Genomic DNA, 6,000 nt, shown 5'->3' with positions numbered 1-6,000 from the left:
GTTTTCTTTATAACACCATTGAAATTAATCACAGCTGTCTAAAATGCCTGTATTTTACAATGCTGAGAATGTTAATTAAGTGTATTTCCTGTCTCCTTAAAAGATTCCTGCACTTTATATAAAGGAAAACTGTACAAAAATTGTAAAACTCTGTAATTGGACACATATAAGTGTAGGTGATATTTGCATGCAATTACAATGAGCTTTTAAAATATTTGAAGCCTATCATCACCCAAGGTTATTTTCAGTGAGGAGTAAATTTTGCTTTGCTTTTCCAAATATAATTTCTACTTTATCTTTTCTAGATATTTCCCTTTTCTCACATTGAATGTCCTCTCCCTGAAATTTTGGATTCGGATATGGAAGTATTAGTCTTTCAATGAATTATCAAAACATATGTGGAAACTAGGTTTTAGAGGGTTCCAAACTTTCTTCTAGCTGTTCATAGGATTTGTTGCCCAAGGTAGATTCAAGAAGTTATCTAAATTTTTTGAACATTGCCATCTTTCATATGCTCTATAAAAAGAAAGACAGTTATGTCTCTTTCACAGCCAATGTTAAAACCCAGCACCAAGGAAAGAGATGCTTCTCTGTATTGAAAAAATAGGAGAGGTGACTTTTCAGCCAGTTAAATGTAATCATATAAAGTAGATTGATTGATGCATTTCTAAAAGCACAAATTGGGCTCAGGAATTAGGAATTTGTCTCAGCCCAACTGCTGTTTTTGACCTTAGTTAGGAAAGTTTCAAGACGGCAAAAGAGAGAGGGTTGCTTTTTTGGCTGCTTTATGCTGTGAAACCAAGAAAGCAGATAGGTGGCTTCTCTGTAATGTGGGTGGGGAAAGAGTGAGGGGCATTCAAAGCAGATCAGGGACTCAGGAGGTTGAGTATAATAAAATAAGTAAGAAATCCCCAATGCCACTTCCACCACTGGAGGCACCAGCCAGAGTGGTCCTTCCAAGAGCAAAGTGGAGGGATAAGGTAATTAAAGGAATCTACATTTTTAGGAGGACAGGGGTTATGGAAAGATCAGAGTTCAAGGATACTACCTAACTAAACTGATATGTGCTGTACAATATCCTTGTGCTAGAAAGAAGCCACATCTCATGGAGAGGACTAAAAATTGGCTCTTTCACTGCAAGAGTAGAACTCAGGGAAGGTCCTTTAATGAGGTCTTCCAGTGTAGACCAGCAACTGCTGGGTCTTAGAGGTACACAGATTTAAAATCTTTAGGCCAGTGACAGTTCCACAAAGAACCTTGAGCTTAGCTAAGCCTAAACCCTGCCTTGGGTGGTTGTGCCTATGTGATTTCCCCTCACATTCCAACAATCCTACCATGAGGGTGGAGTATGCAACCCAGCTAGTCCACCCCACCCCACCCAACACTGCTAAGAAGGGAAGCTGAGAATGTTTTGAACTTCAACAGAAACAATTCTTTAGATTTTCATCAAGAACTTTAAAAAAACTTTTTTTTTTTATCTTTTCTCTATTTAATCATAACCTAACTGGTTCATGGACATTTATACATATTCATATTTTTTCTCATTTCTGGCATGTTTGAAGCCAGTTATTTTTCATGGATAAGTGTTTTAAGGACTAGGATGTTTGATTAATATATATCCATTTTGTTTTGTACTTTCTTATTTTAATTTTAATTTCTAATTTTAAAATTTTTACTTTATGTATCTTTTATCTCATTTCTGTTTTCCTTGATTCTCTTTCTCATTTCATCTGCTAACAGTCAATCTCTATTGTTCTTTCACTCTTCCTTTAATTTTTTACTTCTATTTTCTATCCTCCCTCCTCATAATCATCATATCCTACATCCCTTCTGTTTTATCCCTGTTTACCATTCAAAATTGTAAATCCTTTTGCAAAATTACTGTTTATACTGTGGACAATAATTGGTCACAAGATTTTTGTTTATTGTGACAATTAACATTGTAGAAGTCATAGTAAGTTTTGACCTTTGACAAATTACAGTATTTAGGGGCTTTAGTGAACACACTAGTCATTCCAGGAATTCCAGGGATCTATGAAGATCTAAAATTCTAAATTGTTGGTCTCTTGAATGAGAAATGGCAAGCCATAATTTGCACCCCTCATAGATCATAAAATGAAGTGATACCATTTAGATTGTCAATCTGATTTCCCTACACTGTCTGATCCATAATCACAAAAAAAATTATCACTAATCTCTGGAGACAACATCTTATGAAATCTTCCTTTTACAATATGCTCTCTGCACTCAGTGAAATTAAAAAGGATGAATTTTTACATATTTCCAATCCTCAAACTAAATTTTATCTGGAAATTTAAGCTCATGATACAAACAAAAATCAAGAGAATTAGTGTTTATGATCCAATTTGGACTGATTAAGTGCCACTATTAGGTATACTTTTTACTACAACATTATTTAGAAATGATTGTTCATTCTTTTTCTCCTATAATACTATTGATTATGTATGGGTGGCTTTCTAATATATTTAAAATAATGTACATGTTTTTCTATTGCTTATTTTCCTAATTACTGGTATTTTAATAAGACAATAGAAAGCTACCAGAGCAGTGCATGTAAGGAGAAAGCTGGATAAAATGAACTTCAAAATGAAGTGCCTCAAAATCCCTGGGATAATGTCTCCTTACAGGTACATTATAAGTTGAAATTGTCAAGGAAACTGAAACACTGGGTCATTCCTTCATTTAGGGAAGTTAATGGTTCTTCCAGCGGTATTGTGAGGATCTCAAGGAAGGATTCTATACAGAAACCTCCCTCTGTTTCTTTCTTAAACTGCCACTAACTGCATATTATTCCTTTATCCTTTGATGGGGCCTAGACTAAGTTATTATCTGTAGAAATTACATTTTTAATTAAGTATATATTGCCTATTTTCTTTCTCTTACTGCAAATTGCCAGCAAAACAGGTCTTTGGGTCCTAGAGCAGAGCTTGGGATTAATGATGGAAAATATGGTAGCTGGGAATGTTACATTACAGAAAATAGCATAACCCATTTGTGTCATGAAAAGATAATTAAAGCTGTGGTGAAATGAACTGGGGTTGTAGCTCAGTGGTAGAGTGCTCTCCTCACCTGTGTATGGCACTGCGTTTGATCTTCAGTACCACATAAAAATAAAATGAAGGTATTGGGTCCATCTACAACTAAAAAACAAAAAAAGAAAAGAAAACATCCATCTTAGCAAGAAAGCTAAATGATTTTATTTCCAAGAATTTGGTGCTGAACTTGAGTAATTGGTTTCATGGTGATCTCCCTATGCTCCTCTCTGAGCAAAATAAATACTTCCTTTAAAAAAATGGTGAAATGAAAATATTCCCAGAACCAGCTCTGATGTAACATCCAATGTCCTCTGCTTCTTTCCATCGAAGCACTGTGTTGGTTTGTAATGACCCAATTATGCATCTGTGTCTTAACTAGTCTACATGATCCTTGCTATCAAAGATTTTTTTGCTTCTGTTGTCATTTCCATGGCAATCTACAACATATAATGAACACTCCATAAATATTTGGTTAATTAATAAATTAACACTTAATGTCTAGTTGAATGAAGGAAAAATAAAGACCTTTGATCACTTGCTTGTATCTTTCACGTAACACTAGACTAAAACTACATGTGTTTCCATTTAAGTGATCCTGTATTTTGGATTAATGACTTTGAAATTTGAAGCTCAGAATGACCATCATAGAGCATATCTAGAAGATATCAGGTTCTCTTCTTAATCCAATAAAATACATGATATCTTCAGTCACATGTACAGTGGATGCGGAATTTACAAGAAAATATTTTTGGTCAGGGAAATGATGTACTTGCACCCCAGTCATTTTAACATGTTTTATGAAACAACCCTAACTCCTATAATTCCATTGTTTAATTCAAGATCCGTGCTATAGTTTAGAACTTGAATGTCCCCCAAATGCCCATGTGTTAAAGGCTTGATCCCTAGGGTGGTGTTATCAGGAGGTGGTGGAACTTTTAGGAGGCCATCACCTCTTAAAGGCCACTGGGAGCATAACTTAGAAGGAGACTAGGGAACCCCCATCCCTTCCCTTTCCTTTCTTTGCTTCCTGGCCATGATATAAGTGAATTTGCTCTACACTGCATTCCCTCCCTGTTGCGTTTCCTTATCCCAGACCAAAAACAATGGTGCCAACCAAGTATAAAGTGAAAGCTCCAAAACTTGGGCAAAAACAAACCTAGATAAATTGACTCTCTCAGGTACTTTGCTATAGCAATGGAAAGATGAAGAACACAGTCCAGAATCTTCCCCATCATAGAGCTAGAATGATATTTATTTTGATATAATGAAAATCAGGTATTCGGACAAAGCAACAAAGTCAAATATCAACTATTCTACTTTAAAAATAATAATAATTTAAATATACCCTTTCTCAATGTGAGAAAAAAGTAATTTTAAACCAATGATTGGTTTATCTAATTATTTTAGAATACTGCTGTATACTCCAAACAATTCATATTTGTCATTTAATTCTCAAAAGCCTTTTTCACATTTTTAATCCTTACATTTATAGCAGAGAATACAGTGGAATTCTTCCCTTCTCAGCTTCATTAACAGTGTAATTTCTTGCCAAGAGAAAGAGTCAACTTGATACACTTGAATTCAACTTCAAGTTGAAGTGTACACTAATCCAGTTAAATCCTCTCTACAAAGTTGACATAAATTAATGAAGTTTCCAAATGTTTTGTCAAATATGTATAATGATGTAGGAGATCTAGACATATCCCTTTCTCACAACTTCATTGAGTCTCTTGTTACTAGCCTGGAAGAAGATTTTGAAATTAAATATAAATACAGTAATTCAAATGGTGAATTATTTATAGCCTGTGTTTTATAATTCTTTATTAGCAGACTGTTCATATTCATTTGCTTTTGAATTACCAAGTAATATAACCTTTCTACAAAGTTACAAAGTAAAATATTTTTGAAACATTATCTATTTAAACCATAATAAAGAATAAAGAGCATTTATTAGACTGGGGAAGAGAATTTTCTAATGTTCTTATATAAAAAAGAGTATGGTGATCTTAATACTATACACGAATCATTAATAAACACACATCATAATAGACATTACATACTATTCTTGAGAAAAATGTTAAGTGAACAATAATACATTATGGACCCAGCAGGTAGTTATAAAGTTGGATTTAAATTTAGTATGGAAAATGTGAAAATAGAATAGCACAGTTTCATTCTTAATTGAGTCCTTCACAATGCCCTGCATCAGAAATGATCTAGATTAAATCAGAAGTGCTTGCATATAAGCAATCATCTGCAATGAGATGACACTGAATCATGTAAAAGGTGTTAAAAATGCAAACCTATTACTGAATGGGAGGAACAGACACATTCTCTCTGACTTACACAGTTTGACATTCTCCTCCATGAAACGGTTACATTTTCTTAAAAAAAAAAAAAAAAAAGACAGAAAGAATGTTCTCCTCTATTTACATTAATATATGATAACTCCTCAAAATGTGATTTATCACTTACCAAAATACCATAATAACACAGTGAGATAAAATGAAATTTTATTTGGGTATAAAAATATTTGAAAAAATTGGAATAATGGCAAATCAACACTATTTACTTCAAGATTTTTGGACATCAAATGTGGATCTGTAAATTCTACTTCCACAAAGAAATGGAAAATTACCAGGTCATCCAGAGAAATTAAAGCTGAAAACCCAGATTTCTTTGCCATTGTATATAATTGTAGAGGAAAGAATTTGTGAAGAGATGCTATACAACCTAGAATATTTAGTTCTCAAAACTTTCATAGAGGCAACATATCTAAACAGAAATCTCACTGTTTTGTCTTAGAAAATTCAGAACATATATATGTTGGCACTTGCATTCTGTATGTATTCTTTCTTTAATCCTGTTCTCCTCCCACTTCTCCTCTGCCTCTTTCAGTTTATTTTTTTAATTAATGCTTCTTGTCATTTCCCTTCTCCTGAAT

Source organism: Marmota flaviventris, chromosome 6 (genome assembly GCF_047511675.1).
Source record: "Marmota flaviventris isolate mMarFla1 chromosome 6, mMarFla1.hap1, whole genome shotgun sequence".
Lineage (NCBI taxonomy): Eukaryota > Metazoa > Chordata > Mammalia > Rodentia > Sciuridae > Marmota > Marmota flaviventris.
This window is presented reverse-complemented; position numbering follows the sequence as displayed.